The sequence below is a fragment of the Bubalus kerabau genome, chromosome 4 (assembly GCF_029407905.1).
Source record: "Bubalus kerabau isolate K-KA32 ecotype Philippines breed swamp buffalo chromosome 4, PCC_UOA_SB_1v2, whole genome shotgun sequence".
In the NCBI taxonomy this organism is placed as follows: Eukaryota; Metazoa; Chordata; class Mammalia; order Artiodactyla; family Bovidae; genus Bubalus; species Bubalus kerabau.
Window position 1 is genome coordinate 25,650,236 of NC_073627.1, and position 18,480 is coordinate 25,668,715.

An 18,480-nucleotide genomic window follows, 5' to 3' on the forward strand; every position below is an offset into this window, starting at 1 on the left:
GGGTGGGTGGTGCGACGGGGCCCCAACCTGCATGTGGGGGGTGGGACTCTGGAGCCCAGGCTTCCAGCGCTCAGAGGAAAGAGGGGGTGCTGGATGAAGCCGAAGACCCAGCAGGGTTCATCGCAGATTCAAGCCCCTCTCTTGCTCTCAGCTCCCCCTCCAGCCACACACCCCCCGCCCAGTTCCAGCTCACTCCCAGAGCCAACCCTCCGATCCCAAGTTTGATGTTGCCGCTGCCTGCACCTTCCAGGTGGCTCCTCAGAGGCTCAGACTCGCAGACTTTTGTCTCCAGTGCCTGGGCCCATTTCCTCTGCCCTCGCCTCCCAGTCCCCACCTCCTCCCTCACCCACCTCTAGCTGCTAAGACTCTACTTCCTTCTCCAGCTCTCTAATTTGTCCCTCCTCCCTCCTGGCCCCCATCCTCACCCAGAGGCCTGTCTCCCACTCTTCTCTCCACCTCTGTCCTCATTCCCCAGCCTCCTTCCCCCAGACATCCCAGGTCCCCTCTACACTCAGCTCTCAACTTTGCTTTTCCCTGCCATCAAGAGCTTTCTGCTGCCCAAGCTGCTTACCCTCCTGCCCTCAGATTATCCTACCTCATGCCATCCTCCAAATCCTTACAGCGGTTATTTCTCTCATTTTTCCCCCATAAACCTGCTCCAAAGACAAGAGCTACTGGGTTAGCTAGGGTGGGGGGTGGGGGAGGGGTTGAGGAGGAGGCTGGACTAAGGTCCCCAGACGTGTGTGGGTGAAAGTTTACCTTTGTCTTCAAAGCCGAAAGTAAGTGAGGGAGACAGAGATAGAGACAGAGAGGAGAAAGGAATGAAGAAACAGTTTTTAGTACTTAGCAAGCACTGCTTAAAAGCTTCCCAGGTGGCACAGTGGTAAAGAATCCACCTGCCAATACAGGAGATGAGGGTTCGATCCCTGGGTCAAAAGATCCCCTGGAGGAGGGCATGGCAACCCACTCCAGTATTCTTGCCTGTAAAACTGGGGTGAATAGAGGAGCCTGGCCAGCTATAGTCCATGGGGCCACAGAGTCAGACATGACTGAGCACAATAACAACAAATTTTGCTTAAATATTTATTGAATGAATGAATGAACAAATGAATGAATGAGCACTGATCTGTGAAAGTTCTAGGGAAGTGCCAATTTGGTGATAGGAGTTACTTTTTTTTTCCCCAAGAAAGCACAGCAAGGGTTTATTAACTGGTAGGAGGTTCTGAGGGGGATAGCGGGCCAACTAGGGTGAATAGCTGCCAGGAATTACTTCTCATTTGGATTCGTTTTTAGGTCTCCTAGGGGTTTTCTCGGAGAAGGCGATGGCACCCCACTCCAGTACTCTTGCCTGGAAAATCCCATGGATGGAGGAGCCTGGTGGGCTGCAGTCCATGGGGTCGCCAAGAGTCGGACACGACTGAGCGATTTCACTTTCACTTTTCACTTTCATGCATTGGAGAAGGAAATGGCAACCCACTCCAGTGTTCTTGCCTGGGGAATCCCAGGGACCGGGGAACCTGGTGGGCTGCCGTCTATGGGGTCACACAGAGTTGGCCACTACTGAAGCGACTTAGCAGCAGCAGGGGTTTTCTGCCACTTCTGTATCCACCCACCCAAACTGTCCTGCAGACCAATAACAGATTAATTATCCTGAAATGCCACTCTGCCTTTCATCTCAAACATGTCCAGTGGCTCCCCAGTGCTGACTGTGACATTTAAGACCCTCCTTAAAAAAAAGAAAAAGAAAAAGACCTTCTCCTTGGCCTCCATCACCTTCACAGTCTTCACTTGCACTAGTCCTTGTTCAAACCCTCCAGCCCAGCCCCCACTGGACTTAATCTTCACCAAACATGTCTAGCCTTCCTACTTTTGCTCCAATTGTTTCCACCCGTCACCCCGCCTATGCCCTCAAGAAAGCTTCTCATCCTCACGCTCCCGGCTCGTGCTTTCTCTGTGGAATCACCTCCTAGAAGCATGTCACTGCCTCGCTCCTCTGAACTTCTGTAGCATGGATTTCCACACGCTGTTTCCATGGGGTTGTCTTACCTTCCCTACTGGTCAGTAGACTCCTGGAGGGCAGGAACCATGTCCTTTTCATGCCACAGGGTCTTCAGCACAGCGCCTTTCTCTGAGAAGGGCACATAAGCCGCAGCTGAGGGAACTGGAAAACTACTTCCCTGGAATCGATGCTTCCAGAAGCTCCTTAGTTGAGGAGGATAGTGGTGAAGGCAGAAATCTGCGTCAGGAGGTAAAGCACAACAGGCGCCTGGATCCCCGAAGATCCATGAAGGAAGTGAACCCAGCTTCCCCACCAGCTGTCCCACCCCCTCCCCAGTTGTGTGATGGAGGTGGAAGGACATGAAGGGTTGGAGTGAGAGCTAGAGCAGTGAAATGCTCTGCCCTGTTAGCCTGCTTGGAACAAAGAGTTGGACAAAACTCTTTGTTTGGGACAAAAGGGGCAAAGATAGTGAGTGGGAGCTGGGAGAAAGGGCTGGCTACATAGCAGCCATGGAGAAAAGTAGAGGCAGAAAAAACAGAATCCCCTTTGACCCTCTGTGGGCAGCTACAGTTCTTCTTACCAGATGCTGATCATGTCATGCCTCAGTTTAAAAACATTCAATAGCTCCCCATTCCCTATAAGAGGAAGTCTAACAGGGAACCTGCAGCCAGGGTCACTCAGACAACCTCCAGCTGGATCCCACGAGAGGAGAATTAGAGGGGAAGGTTGGGTTTCAGGACCTGGCAGGCGAAATCTGACCAGGTATACACTTTGGCCTGGAATTTAAGCCCCATTTCCCCATCGGGTCTTGGCCTACCGTTTCAACCTCACCCCTCTCACTTCCCAGGCTCCAGCCACAGGAGGCTGCTTCTCATCCTTATTGTCCATACATTTTTACACCCCATAGTCTTCTTTGTTTGAAATGCTCTTCCTCATTTCTCTGTCTGTGAGCTCCTATTTGATCCTTTGAAGCCCAACTCATATATTCCCCTCATCTATGAAGACTTCCCAGTTCTCTAAGTTACCCTTTTTCCCCCAGAGTCCTAAAATACAGAGGGTTGAACACGGCCTGATGGGTGATACAGTTAGAGGTGTGTGTGTGAGCACACGAGCCCCTTGAGAGACTGGAGTTTTTCTGTTCCTCTTTGTATCCCTGCAGCATCTCTTAACAATGACTAGTGCTGAGTGTGCAATAAATTGATGGTGCACTGAACTGAATTGCAGAGGAGAAGGGGTTGCCAGGCCAGGGATTGTGGGTTATCTATAAATCCTGTTGTCTCAGCCACCCGGGGTTTGCCTTGCGGGGCATCAAGATGGAGCACCAAAATCACAAAAGCATGCCCTGACCCTTCCTCTTTCACCCCCAACTATGCCCAGGGCCCTGTCAGGAACCCAAGATCAGGCTGGCAGATGTGGCTCACTGAGAGGCCCAGTGTCCTGTGTTGTGGCCAGCTGGGCACTGCCCACCAACCTGCAGCCAGGGTCATCCGGACAACCTCCAGTTGGATTGCACGAGAGGAGAATTAGAGGGGAGGTCTAGGTTTCAGGACCTGGCAGGCGAAATCTGACAGGGAAGGGGGAAGGCAGGCAGTGCCCTGGAAAGGGGGCCGGTCTCATTGTTGTGGTCTGTCTGGGAGATTCCTCCCCTTTTTAATTTGCTTCCTGATTGAGGGGTTGGCTCTGCCTGCCCAGCTCCCCAGTCATTATCTGCTGCCGGTGGCTCAGGTGCTGGCGAGCCTGGCGTGGCCCCTAGGTTATTACCTGGAGCTCTGGGGGTGGCAGAGGCTGCCCCTCTGGCCGGGGTGGGGGCCTGTCTGGAATTTGCCCTGATCCTACCACCCACAGGGCCGCCATCTTGATGCCTAACATGGTGGACATGCTCACACAGTGGGGGACTGCTTTTATGGGAGACAGCTGGTCCCAGCAGGATTTTAAAGTCTAGAAGAAGCTTCATCTGTAAAGAGCCTACAATATTGATTCAGGAACCTGAGACACGTAAGACATAGGGGTTAAAGCACCTAAAGTCAGAGTCATTCCCCAAAGGCTAGTGAAGGCATTGAAGTTAGACATCAAGAACTTTCCAGCCATGTTGAAAATGAAAGAGGTCAGTGAATCGCGGTGATTTCCACCATGAATTCCCCCTGTTTTGCAGTGTCCAGAAAACCAAGAGTTGTAGAGGGGAAGGTGTATCATTGCTCCAAGAACCTGCGACAATCAGAACCCAGAATCTAGAAACTTCCTCTAGAGTGGATAGGGAGGGGTTCAGGCTCCTCACTGAGGGCCTTGGAACATGAGACCACTAACCTCTGCCTGGTGCCATTGGAAACAGACTAGAAACCTCCAGGGGAGAGTCCCCTAGCCTCTGCCTCTCTCGGAGTCCCTAGAGCTCTAGCCCTTTACCCTATCCCTGACTGGGCCTGTGGGCTTCAAGGACAGGAGATAATATCAAGACAAACAGGAAGTGCTGAATCAGAGACATGAAGTTTGTTGTTTTAGAGGTCGCCCAGCGCCAAGCAGCGGTGCCAGGTTGGCAGCCTGGAGCCTGGCGTCTGCATGCTTTGCTACACAGCAGCTCCTGCTTCATACCCTCAGTCAGGACCTCTGCAGGAGGACTCCCTGGAGAGGAAGGGAGTCTGGAGGTGGAGATGGCAGGGAAGGGGTTAAACAAGGGGTTCCTTTTTTCCTTCACCAGCTGAACTTTTGTAGCGTCACCTCTGATTCAGATTGGGCAAATGTTTATAAGTGTTTGCTCTGTCCCAGGCCCAGGCTGGGCACAGCCCCTCTCCTCTGTAGCTAAACAAACCCCTTGCTGGAGAGCAGGCTTCATGAGACAGGGGGTTTGTGTATCATTTCCCTCCCAGTTCTTGGAAAGGTGCCTGGCACTCTATGAAGGCTTTATGAGTTTGCTGAATGGATGAATGGAAGGATGGATAGATGGAGGGAAGGAAGGAAGGAAGGGGACCTTAGAATGTGTCTAGGAGGGTCCCATGATTTTTTGGCCCACTGGACTTCTTAGTGGGAGCACTGGTGATCTACTGGTGTTCTCCTCTCCATCCTGGCTGCCCCCAAATGAATCTTGGAGTTGTGATGCCAGTAGGTAGCCATGGTGCATTCACTTGCCCAGATGCCACCAAGGAGTTCAACTTCTAGGCTGCAATCAGAGAGGATGAGGAGGAGGGCTGATCAGGAGACACAGGTGGTCCATAAGGCAAAGCCCACCAGGCCGTGACAGACCCCTCCCTGGACATTACGGTGCTAGTGGTCTCCCAAGCCTGGAATTGTTGGCCCTCCTGGGCCCTGGCGAGCTGCCCTCTGCCCTGGCCCGCCTCCTCCCTCCATGGTGGTGCCAGTCTTGGGGTATGGCAGAAGCTGAACTGAGAGCCACCTTACCTTCTTCCCGTGGCTCCATCCCCCTATCCACACCCAAGAGGTGAGCTCCTGGGGCAGTTGGCATCTGACAGCCTGGCATCAACTCATGCCCACAGCTTGGAAGCTGCAGTAATTAGAAGGGAAGAGGGAGCGAGGGGGAGAAGGAGTGCGAAGACAGGCTCAGGAGAAACCTTCTCCTGCCTGCCGCAGGGCAAACTACTTCAAACGAATTCGTTTCACTCTTGTGAAACTGAAGACAATTTCCTTTTCTGTCATAAAACAAATTATTGCTCATCAGGAGTGCTGGGCTAGTCTCTCTCCCAGAGGGTTTCTCCTGCTCCCGTGCAGGGCCCCAGATGGGCAGGAAGATGGGCGTGTCAGGGGAGGGGGCCCAGGGCCCAGAAGGCACCTGAGGAGGAGCAGGGAGGAGGTGTGGAGAGAGTAATGTCCCCATTAGGAGGAAAACAGTGCTATGTCCTCCTTGGCAACCCCCTCCACTGACCAGAGACAGGCTCTGACCACCGGCAGCAAAAAGACTCTTTAACCACCTCCTCCCTCAAGCACCTGTTCATGGGATGGAGAGGTGGGGACAGGAAAGGGAAGCACAGAGAAGTGGAGGGACTTGCCAGAGATCACTCAGCAAACTAATTAATGGCAGATCCAGGATTAGAACCCAATGGGTTCTCTTGGGCCAAGACTGGAGGATGCCTGGAGACTTCAGTGAGAACTTTTTGACTTGGGATGGCCGTAGTGAGCCCGTGGCATCCAAATACTGCCAGGTTTATAGGGCTCAAGAAACAGGGACCAGTTACACAGGTTCCCTCCATCTCAACAACTGACCCCCAGGGCTGGCTTCCGCAGGAAACCTCACCTCTCTGGGCCTTCACTTTGGTAAACTCTTCCAGGGAACCTTCTGTCAGACCTGCTAGAGAAGCCACCAAGACTGTCTCTCTTTCCACCCCGCCACTCCCCTCTCAACTTTCAAGACTCTTCCTTCTTCTTCTCTGCCCTGCTCCGGAGCCAGGGCTCAGGGAGACTCCGTTCTTATCTGTGCTTCAGCTCCTGTCAATTCTTTCCCATCAGCTCCTGATAATTCCCTCTAATTCCCTCCCTCACTTTTCCCAGCCCTGCCCTCATGGAGTTTTTTTGGAAATTAGGAAAATATCAAGGTTCCTATCCCTGGTGTGTTTCTTGTCAGAGAGGTGGGAGGTACAGGCCCCATCCTCAGGGAGCTCCTGGCTTACTTATGCAAGACTCAGTGCACACCCGGGCAGACTCTGGCTGAGAAAACAGGGCATCAGGACTGGGGAGAAGGGGCAGGGAAGGAAGGAGGAAGCACGGTCGAGTGAGGACTCCCTGGAAAAGAAGGGGAAGGAAGACGTGAGGAGATGCCTGGAGTGAAAGATCCAAGCCACAGAATACTTGGAGACTTGGAGACAAGGAAGAAGACGGGCTCAGGCTGGGGCAGCATCGTGACGCCTGGGAGGGAGCTGGGAGCCAGGACAACTACGGGGTCAGACAGGCCGCTGGCAGGGTCCAATGTGAACAACCATTTCTAGGATGTGGGAAACCCAGTTTTATGCCAGGGTGAATGGAGAAATCTTTGGGGATTGGCTGCCAGACAGGAGCAGCCAGACATCTGTGGTGAACGGTGCCGGGGACAACATGAAGAGCTGAAGGGAGAAGTCCCCCATCCACTCTTTGCCCAGGCACACGTGTTCCCTTCCCTCCCAACCCACTGACCAGCGCTCCCTTGCTCCCAAGGGAAGTAGGGCCTTGCCACATGATACTCCTGATAAAAATTCCTTGTGAAAAAAACAAACAAACAAACTTCCTTGTGTCTGACCACAATTCCCCTGGTGGCCAGTGGGGGCTTGGTAAGAAGAGGGGCGATGGTGGAGGTGGCGGGGGCAGACTGCAAGCAACTGCCCCCACCCCTCCACCCTGAAAGTGGCTGGAAGAGAGACAGGGAGGAGGAGATGAGCAGAGGGCAGGGCATGGAAAGAATCATGTCCGGGCGAAGACTCTGGCTCATCGGACATGCCACGCTGGGAATCCAAGAATCCGTGGTGGGAATGGGCCGGGCAGGCAGAACAAAGGATGAAAGGAGGCTGTGTGGCCAGCTGGGACATACACACCCTCTGCTGACGTACTTCAGTGGCCAGTGACCTCAGCCGGCCGTCAGATCCCGTCTCATCACGCTGTTCCAGTGGGGTCCGCCTGGAACCCGCCCCCAAACAGGGCCTGAGAACATGAAGAGAATCAGTTAGACTCCCAGCAGGACCTGCTGTCAGGATGAGCTTGGGCAATTGTGTTTCCCGAGATGCATAGAGTCAGAGGAGGGAACGTGGGGAGGTGAAGAGAAATGATGACGCTTAGAAGGAAAGGGGCAAAAATGTGATGTCGATGGTGCCCCCTGACTTGAGCATCCAGGGTATCCACCATCAGTGGTTTGTGTCCATGTAAGGATGCTGACAAGGGGAGGGCAGGGTGTGGGTGGGCCTGGCATATAGAAAATTTGGGTTAGATGCCAAGAACTCCCTTGCTTTGGGGTAGTAGGACCAATAAGGCTCTGAGTATAGAGCCCCCCAGCCAACACTAGAAGTGTGGAATCAGGGCTCCATGCAAGGGCAGATCACTGCTTGGCTCTACAGCCAGTCAGGGCTAGGGCAGGGCAGGAGGGGGCTCTGACCCTCCTCCGCCCCCCTCCCCTGGAGCCACTGAGCTTCCAAGGCCTCCCAAAGAAACTCGCCACCAGCACCTCACCTGTTCCCACGGACCAGGACAGGGAGGAGGGCTGTGGTGTTAGGGAGTGGGCTCGCACGGTGTTTCCCTCCCAGCCCTGAGGTGAGGGGCCTGGGAAGGAAGAAGCCCCTGGTTGGGGACCTTTTCTGCTCCTCTAAAGACCTCATCACCCGTGGAAACCCTAAACCAACCCTCAGGCTCAGTCAGACTTGTATGCGGCCCCCACCACCCTCAGACTCCAGACACAACTTCACACACAGTCACGTCGATCCTCTGCCATCACACCCACACACACACTTGCACTCATCCACACACTCTCATAGATCATCACTCACTGAGAGGCTCATTCAGAACCAAACACAGACAGATACCACGGAGTCACTCCACTCCCTGTCGGCCCACAGTGACCACGTGTGCTGGTGCTGACGGACATACTCCCTCATGGTGTCACTGTGACCTGCAGTGGTCACACACATGCTCACGCAGAGACCCTCACTCCAGAGGAGACCTGCACTCATGTGCCTCCATCACACACTCCCCCTCCCTCACCTGCAGACCCTATAGTGAGCACCTGCTGTGTTCTGGGCACCGGGCTGGAGGCAGATCCAATATGGCGCCTCAGGGAATTTGCAAGGTGACGGGATAGGCGACTCAGACCAATAAACAGGTTGTTGCCAAGCATGCACTAAGGGCTGCAGAGGAGTAGACATCAAGTACTATGGGGACTTACTCAGTCTTGGGGGTCCCGAGAGTCTTTTCACATAGTGTGGCATCTTTCCCTTTCTAAAGATGCACTCCTGCTAAAGGCTCAGGGCTTCACAATCATTGTGAGGTAGGTATTAATATCCCCATTTTACAGGAGAGAAAACTGAGGCTTGAATAAATGAGAGGAAAGTCTTGCAGCTGATAAGGTAATGGAACACAGACTCCAACCCAGAGCTTCCTGAGTCAGAGCCCAGGTGCTCATGGCCACCATTAAACTGCCTCCGCTGGGGACTTGAACTTTCACACTCTCAGGACCTACTCTCTAGAGCCATTCAGCAACCCTCCTAATGCCACCCAGACCCCCCAAGCCCCAAGCTTCTTGTACACACACAGGCCCACCCTCCAGCCAGCTGACCTCACGGGTCCTCCCTCCCAGAAGTCAGGGCCACTTGTCACTAGAGGAGCCATAATTGGCAGGTGCTGAGGCTGCTGCTGGGGCTTTAGAACAGGCAGATGGGAGGGAGGAGAAGGGCTCCTGAGGCAGGGGGCTTGGGAGCTGGGACGGGGGAAGAGGGAGGGGGCTGGCTCCAGTGCCCTCTCCTCCTCTCTGCAGGTGTAATTAGCCCTGGCAGATGAAAGGGCGTCTTTGAAAGCGGGTGAGATCCTTGTCTGTCAGCAGGGCGCTCTGGGTGGCATCGGCAGCTTATCCTGAAACCACACACGGCACCAGAGCCGGGCTGTCTGGGCGCTGCCCGGGAGGCAGGGAGGCAGACCCCAGGGGCGTGGGCCCTTGAATCCCCTCTCCCCAGTCTCCCGGCCCTGGGCTTCCTGCCTCTTTGGGCAGGAGCTTCTCAGAGCAGAGAATCCTCCAGAACCTGGCGGTGCCAACCCCAATAGGCTGATGCCCCATCCCTGGGCCTGAGGGGGTAGCGTACTTCCTCCCCTCCCCTGCCAAGCTGGACAACAGGCCAAGGACAATGGCCCTAGGCAGTCCTTTCATCCTGAGATCTCAAAGCGCCATCTAATTAACCCTGCCCAGGTTGGGGACTTCCTCTGAGTCCCTTTAGAGGGGTGTGGTCTGGGACCAGCAGTTCCCAGATCCCTGCTTGGATAGGAGCCCCGAGAGAACAAGGTCTCCCAGAGTGTTCTTCCTGTTTGGGAACTGGGGATACAGAAAGGGATCTCAGGGGAGCCTGAGTTTGAGACCCAAAGGGAATGATCTCTGATACATCCCATCAGTCTCCTCATGGATGGGTTCAAACTTTAGCAAAGGATGAATCTCGCAAACTCCTGCAGTGAAAGAGGCCAGATACCAAGAGCACACTACATGACTGCATTTACATGATGGTCGAAAAATCAGAAAAAAAAAACCTATATGCTCTTCGAAGTCAGAATATTCTATTACTCCTGGGTAGGGGTTAATAACTGGAGGGGACACAGTGAGGGCTTTGGGGTGCTGGTCAAATTCTGTTCCTTGAGCTGAGTGCTGGTTACCCAAGTGTGTTCACTTTGTGAATTTTCACTTCATTTTTTAATTTACTTCTATCATGTACTTGTGGCACCTTTCTCTTTTTGTTTGTTTTCTTTTAATTTATTGTTTAATGGGAAGAAAATTGCTTTACAATGTTGTGCTGGTTTCTGCCTTACAACGAGACAAATCAGCCACATATCCTATCTTCCTCTTGAGCCACCTTTCTATATGCATCTCATACTTCAATAAATGTTTGCATTAAAAGATTTTTACATATCAAGCCAAAACTATGCTTTATGAATCCTTGAAGGACCTCTCATATTGGTCTCTTTCCTCGGCTAGAAGATCATAGTGATCACTCCAGAATGAAGACCTAGTGGGGCCAGATTCCTGGAGAATTTCTGGACTGTGTGTGTGTGTGTGGATAAGAAGGGGGATAAGAAACTGTACAGAGTCAACACACTGGGGGAGGCTCTTGTACCCCTTTTCCAGCCACCCCCCCCCAATACTCATACTAACACGCTAACCACTGCTATTTTGCTGAAAGCCAATGGATGCTTTGATGCCCAGGGAACCAATGAGATTGTCAGAATCTCTGCTTTCCTCTGCCCCACCCCCTCTATCTGCTCCTGAAATCCATTTCCAGTCCACTCCCACCTTCTCCACCCCCCCATCCCCTAAGGTCAGCTCTGTCCCTTTCATCTTCCTCCTCTGCTTCAGGGCCTAAAGAGGTATCTGGGGAGAGGTGGAGGGGTGTTCGTGGAGAAGCCTTTGGTCTCCACCTCATCAAATGACATCCTTGCTTCTTTGTCTTTCCTCTACCCTGGAAAAGGGTAGGAGGCATTGCTTTCTTCTACTGCCACTGAGGGAGAGGGTTTTGAGCTGGACCTTTGGGACAACTTCCTGATAACTGAGGTGGCAAGACGTGTGTGAAGAGACCAAGGAAAGAACCAGGAGAGAAATGCACGAACACAATGATGGTGCTTCCCCTGACATTGTCTGGTTGGCATAAATGTCTGGGTTTCTCAGTGGGTAGCCCAGAACCCAGTCATATCAGACACTGAACCTCTGCCTGTGCTATGTGACCTCAGGAGGGACCCACTCTTTCCTGCTCCTAACTTAGTGGGGAGACCTGGTGCCCACTGGTTTGATTGACGGTCTCCATAACCTGGAGCCAAGAGCCACCTTCCCTAGTCTTCTGGCAAATCTCAGCATCCGTTGAACTCATCCTCTCTAAGCAGCTCCACTAAAACACACTAAGAGGGATTTGTACTTTTCTGAGCTTCCTTCCAGCAGGCAGAGTCCTTGACCTTCTGAAGTATTCTCAAGGACCCTTGTTTTGTTCATTAATTATATCAGAAGCACCCAGAACAGTGACTGGCCCATAGTAGGAGCTCTATAAATATTTGCTGAATGACAAATGGTTCTTATGCTTGAAAAGTCCCCCTCAAGTCCATCCTACATCCCTATAAATGGCATTCAAATTTTCAGTTGTTGGAGCTTCAGAAGAGAGGGGTCATCTGCCATCAACAATGATGGATTGAACACCTACTGTGAGCCAACCTTTGAGATATGTGACTGTCTTTTCATAATTTAAGAGTTTTTGTACATCACAGGGAAATATAGACATTATTTTGTAGTGCCTTTAATTGGAGTATAATCTATAAAAATATTAAGTCTCTATGTTGTATACCTGAAATTAACATGATGTTGTAAATCAACTACACTTCAATTAAAAAAAAAAAAGTCTTGGCTCATCTCAATGCTTCTTACTACCTCCCTTCATCCTCCAAGTCCAACTTTCATTCAACCTCAATGATCTATGCTCCAAGAGTTACCCAAGGTTTAATAGAATACAAGAAATAAGGAGCTTGTTTTCTCTAATTTTGTTTGTTCTTTCTGTTTCTTCTTGTGTCACCGTTTTAAGTAAAGGCCTCTGCATTTCTCTGTCCTTTGTCTCTGTGTGCCTCTTGCTCTCCGTAGTCTCTGTTTCTTTGCGTGTGTCTGTTTCTTCCTTTGTCTTTGGGTGCGCCTCAGGCCCTCTCTCTCAATCTCTCTCTCTCTTTTCCTCCTTTCCTTTACAGCAAATGGGTAAACAGGTGGTTGAGAAATGGCAAATGGGAGGGGGAAAAAAAAAAAAACAGAAGAGGCTAGAGTGGAGTGTTTTCTTCCAGGTATCAGGGTCGCAGGTAGCTCCAGCCCTCCCTGGGAGCGAGTCCGGACAGGTGCAGCGCCTGTCCAGATGTTGCGCAAAGCGAGGCACGTGCCCAAAGCCCAGGCCTGGATCAGGTTGCGGGGCAGGGACAGGGGTGGGGGTTTGTCCAGATCAGAAATAGCCTTTCAGGTCCCTGTCCCGGACAAAGACCCTGGCCATCGCCGGGACTGCTCCTCCCCACTCCGGCTTGCGGGCGTGGAAGGGTGGGTTGGGGGAGGCCGAGAGGTAGTTTGCCGGGAAAGGACACTTGGGGACCGGGGAGGGGAGTTCCCTGTGTCTGGGCCGCGGGGGGAGCTGCAGGCCGGCGGGGGTGAGTAAGGCCCAGCGGACGCAGGAGGCTCAGTGGCGGCGGCGGCGGCGATGGGGAGGAGGGTAATTACGCTGGGAGGCTCTCGCCACAGCACGTCCCCACAAATGAGAGGCCCCGGGCCCCAGACACCACACAACAAAGCAGGAGGCAATTATTTGGCTCCAGTGGGAGGGGACAGCCCTTCGCCGGCCCACTGCCGCTGAGCACCCGGCCTCGCCGAGGGCGCGGGGGCTGAGAGAGCAGGGACCGCTCTCACCGGCCCCCGCGGGCAGGGGGGCCCGAGGGACTCCCGCTGGGTTACCCTCAGAGGGGGTCCCGGTTGGGGCAGGCAGAGCTGTAGGAGGCCCTCAGCATGATTAGAGCCAGCGCTCAGCCAGCCCGGAGCCTCCCACAAGGCCTCGGGGAGGCCTCCTGGGCACCCAGGAGAGCGAGGCGAGCAGGACCCAGGGCGGGGCTGGGGCGCGGACGACTCTGTGCGAGTCCTGGGGAAGCCAGTGGCCAGCATCTGAACCCCCCTCACCCCTCTTCCCCAGCTGTGGCCACACAACTGGCAACCGGGAGGCTCCCAGGCAGGTGGGAAACCACAGAGGAGGGAGCAGGAGCCAGGGAGATTCCAGAGCACGTGGCCAGACCTGGAATTCACACAGTTGATATGCAAATCAAATGCAAATTTGTCTTCTTTTATTGCCCCCCCTCAAAAATCTTCGGATCAGGCCCTTTTGGAAGTGAGATATGCCTGATGAGCTGGGAGTACTTCAGCCTCCGCTGACCCTACCCCCCGCCCCCCACCTCCCACCCCCGACTCTCCACCCACCCATGTTTGCTACAGGAAAACTGTTAGTTAAGTCCTGTTAATACCTTGGATTCATTTAGGGCCTTCCTGCAAAGGACTTTCCCCTCTTTAGATGAAAGAGCCCAAAGTACAGATGGGGAAAAAGAGGCCTCAAGAAATTCAGGTACTTTCCCCTGCACTAAGAGCCCACCTGGAGGATGGCAGGGCTCCTGGAGCCTTCTGACAACAACCCTAGGTTATCCATGTGCCAACTGTGGGAGGGGAAAGAGTTCAGACTAGGAGCCCTAAAATCTGGTCTCTGGTCTCAGCCCCTAACTTGCTGGGTTATCTTGTTCAAGTCCCTTCTCTAGGTTCAAGCCCTTCTCTAGGGCTTGGTTCCTCTGAATGTCAAAGGACCACCTCTGGAATAAAGCTCTTCCATATGTCTCAGGGCCATCTGGTGTTGTTGCTCAGAGACCTCTGAGACCACCATCCCCATCTTCATCCCCATCAGCTCCCACCCTTCCCTGCTCCAGTTCCATGGAGAGTGAACCCCTAACCCCTGACTTTCTCTTCAAAATCTCGCTCAGAATCTGCTTCAGGAAGCCTCTCCTGATTAAGCCTGCTGAACTGATTGCTCCCTTATGTTGGGGCCCCTCCGTCTGTGAAAGGCATTGTTTGTCCCCTAAGTTTGGCTGTGTTGTTATTGTTGCTGAAAGAACTCCTAAGTAATTTTGAGAATGTGTGTAATATCCCCTTCTGCCCCCGCCCCCTGCCCCCAGCACAGGCTGCAGGCAATGACTGTGTCTCTTCCATTGGACTAGGGCCTTCCTAAGGGCCTGGACGGTGTCCTTGGGACAGAGGCCCCCACCTGGGTGGAACTGTGTCTCTACCATCAGATTAGGACCTTCCCCTAGGGTTGAGGACTCTGCCTCCCTGACTTGCCTAGAGCCTTGTTCAGCAGGGGCCCTTCTCAGGGGAGGAGGGACCCAGACAGTCTGCCTCTCCCAGCTCTTCACTGGCTGATTTCTCAACTTCTTCTTCAACTTCGTGCCATGGCCAGGTGGCTGATTTTGCCATCTCCCTCTCCTGCCTGGGGGTCGTTCTGCCTCTTCCTCAGGAAACTGGCCTGCAATCTGCCTCCTACCCTCCCTCCTCCTCTCCTAGCCTCCTGCCTCCCGTCATCCCTCTCTAAGACCTCAGGGCAAATATTTGCCATCTGCCTTGTTAGTGGGATCCTGGGGCTGGCTCTCAGTCTCTCTGCTGCCCTGGGGGGTCTGAGAACACTTCTCATTAGAACTGCCCTCACCACCGCCAGAATGCTTGGAGGTCCCTTGTTCACTGCCCTCCTAGGTTTCCTGGGGCCGGCAGTGTCTGGGATCCGAAAGTCCTAGTCTATCCTCTCTACTCCGGGGCTGGAAAACCTGTCAGAGTAAGCCTGAGGGGGTGGAGGGGCCACTGACGCTGCATGCATCTTCCTGAGTGTCGCTCATCCACAGCTTCTCTGCCTTCACCTCAGAGAGACTCCTTACCTGGGAACCTGCCGCTTGGTATTAATTCGTATACTACATTTGTTGGTCCAGCCCAAGAAAATTAATGCAAATGCAATGCAAACCTGATACAAAGAGGCTCCACATCTGAAGGAGACTTGCCTCTCTTTCCAGAGGTGGTGATTCGCAATTCAGAGAAACTGAGGCTTAGATAGAATGCTTTCCTGGCTGGGATGCTGGGGCCTTTGGAAGATTCCAAAGGCCACTGACCTGAGTTGTGCAACAGGTATGCTCTCTTCTTCCTTGGACCTCATCTAGCCTGTGGGGCTTCTTTCACACAGTTTCTATTAATACACTTTTCCTTCTCTATGACTTGCTCCTTCTCTGGCTCCTGCCACTCCTTGCCCTCTGCACAGGAGCCCCAAACCCCACCATACTCCCTGTAGTTGAGTGACAGAGATGGTTCCCCAAGTCGACTCTGCGGGGCCTCACCTGCCCCAGTGGGTCCTCCCCACCAATCTGCTCACGAACCTAAAATCCCTGCTATTAGAGTGTTTCTGTGAGTGCCAGTGATAAATGCAGGTGACATCTATTTAAAGACCTGTGACACTGAGGGGTCTGGCTGACAGGTTACCACCTCAGCAGAAAGTAGGAAGTGTAGATTTGGGATTGTTGGAGAGGGCCAGGGAAGAAAGCTGGAGTGAAAGAAGGAGTAATCGCTAGAAATACATTCAGTTGACAGGCGTTTATTGAACATTTACTGTGTCCCAAGAACTGAGCTGGGCCTGCAGGTGTGGTGAGGAGTGCCCGCCCTCATTTAGCACAAGGGGGTTGTTCTCAAGCTTGAATTAGACCAGCATCACCTGCGATGCTCACTAAAACAAAAGGTCCCAAGCCCCTCTTGATTTAGGCAGTCTCTGAGGTCCCGGGAATGTGCATTTAGACAAGCATTTCTCCCCTTGCCCAGTGATATCCATGCAAGTGGTCTGGGGATAGAAAACCCTGGTAGGGACTTCCCTGGTAGCCCAGTGGTTAAGACTCTACCCTTCCAATTCAGGGAGTACAGGTTCAATCCCTGGTTGGGGAAGTTCCACAGGGTGTGGCCAAAAATATATAAATAAAATTTTTAAAAAGGGGGTGCTTCCCTGGTGGTCCAGTGGTGAAGAATCTGCCTTGCAATGCAGGAGATACTGGCTCCCACAGGCCTCAGTGCAGCTAAGCCTGTGTGCCACAACTGCTGAACCCATGTACAACAACTACTGAAGCCCGAGGTCCTAGAGCTCGTCCTCCACAACAAAAGCAGCCACAGCTAGAGAGTAGCCCCCAGTCTCCACAACTAGAGAAACCTGTGCTACAAAGACAAATTGCAGCCATCAAATAAATAAATAAATATTTAAAGAATTAAAAAGAAGAAGAAGAGAAGAAGAATCTGCCTTGCAATGCAGGGGACGTGGGCTCGATCCCTGGTTGGGGAACTAAATCCTACGCATTGCAACTACTGAACCTGTGCGCCATAACTAAGACCCCATGCAGCCAAATAAGTAAATAAGTATGAAAAAAAAAAAAAAGATTAATGTTTCAAAAGTCTTTTATAAATCCCTGGTGGTATGTTTTGAATTCTAAGAACATCCTGGAGTTTTGAGGCCCCTGGGAGGCAGAAAGAGGGGAGGAGAGTGCTGAGAGGAAGAATGAGCTGGGGGTCTGAGCGGAGGTGCAGGATCTCCTCAGGGCGGCTAGCTGGTCCCTCACGGTCCCTCTCTCCTAAGGAGCAGGCCTGGCTCCCTCTCCTGAGGAGGGCCTTGCTCCACCGCAGCCTGCTGATTCCTGCCCTTCCCCTCCCATGGGGAGCAGGGCACCTTCTCTGAAGTCCATGGAGGGTCAGCACCAACCGGGCGGGATGGCAGAGCCGTCTGGCACAGACCCCAGGCCATACTCCCCACCCCACCTGTTCCTTCTTCCTGTTCTCAGAGGTCCTCCTGGAGTCAGTGACCATGCTAAAGAGAGAGGGGCTGAGAGGAAGGGCTTGAGGAAGCAGAAACGGTAGAGGTAGAGAGCGGAGGGAAGAAGCTGCCCCCCTCCCCTCTGCGCCTGGCGTTTGATGCTGGGGGTGCGGAGACATCTCCTCTCCCGGAAACTCAAGGCCAGACAGATAAACACAGATGGAGGGAGAGACTCAGCTGCTTTATTTATGGGCCCGGTGACAGGCCCTCTCCTGTCTCAGAGTCACTAATCTACCAGGCGGAAGAGACATCCCACCCCCTCGCCACCGTCTTCCCTCCCTCCTAAGACTGGGGCTCAGCCAGGCTCCAAGCCTCCCCCGCCAGTCGGGCGCAGGCCTGCGGTGCCAGCTCCTGGAGCCTGGGGGAGAAGCGTCCAGGGCTCAGGGTCTACCTCCAACAAAGTGGAGGACTTCGTGTCCTGCTCCCCTATGCCGCACCCTGCTCTGAATGGGGCATACAGAACCTTTGACTCTGCCAAGGAGACCCACTCCTATGAATGTGCCTGGGAACAGGGGGATGGTTTAGACACCACCTCAGGAGGTCCTTCCCATGGAGAGGCCACACAGTTCAAGTGTCTGGATTTGGAAGTGTCTGGGGAGCCCCCTGGGCTGGCCTGGCTTAGGCCTCCCTAGAGCAGGGACTTATGGGAGATTCCTGATGTCCCCAAGGGGTCAGACTCAGAGCCAAAGGGTCTGGTTCCCTGCAGTATTTCTTCCTCCTTCTCCTTCTTTTTTTTTTTTTTTCCTTCTTTTTGCCACACTGCTTGTGGGGTCTTAGTTCCCCTACCAGGGATCTTACCCAGGCCCCTGCAGTGGAAGCGCAGAGGCCTGGATGGCCTAACCACTGGACCGCCAGGAAAGTCCCTGCAGTGTTTGTTTCTAATGATCTCCCTCTAATGGTAATTAACACCCACACAGAGGGGCTCCAGGGACCCCTGTGAACTCTTCCTTCTCTCCCATGACATACTCCCGCCCCTGGCACTCTCTTAAATAGGGTAAATTCCACTGGAATTTACTGGAGTGGGATCCAGCAGTCACCAGGTCTCTCAGCAGCTGGACAACAGATTTTTCTGGCCTCCCCTGCCCTGTGCCCATCTGCATGGCCTCTTCATCCTGACATTTTGATCCAGGTCTACCCCAAATCTGGTCAGGGGGAGAAGTAACTCAGCCTTCCAGAGAGAACAGGTCCCTCAGGCCCCAGGCTTGGAGGTCAGAGAGCAGCCAGAGAGCAGGAAGAGGAGGGGGTCAGGGAGGGGGCAGATTCCTACGTGGTGGTCAAAACTGGACACGGGGAGCCTTTAAAATCCCAGAGATTTGGGGATTTAGTTCATAGGATCAGACGGCCAGCCGGCTCCCTGACTCACCAGACAGGGACCTGTTCAACTTGCCTCTCTCTGTCATTTCA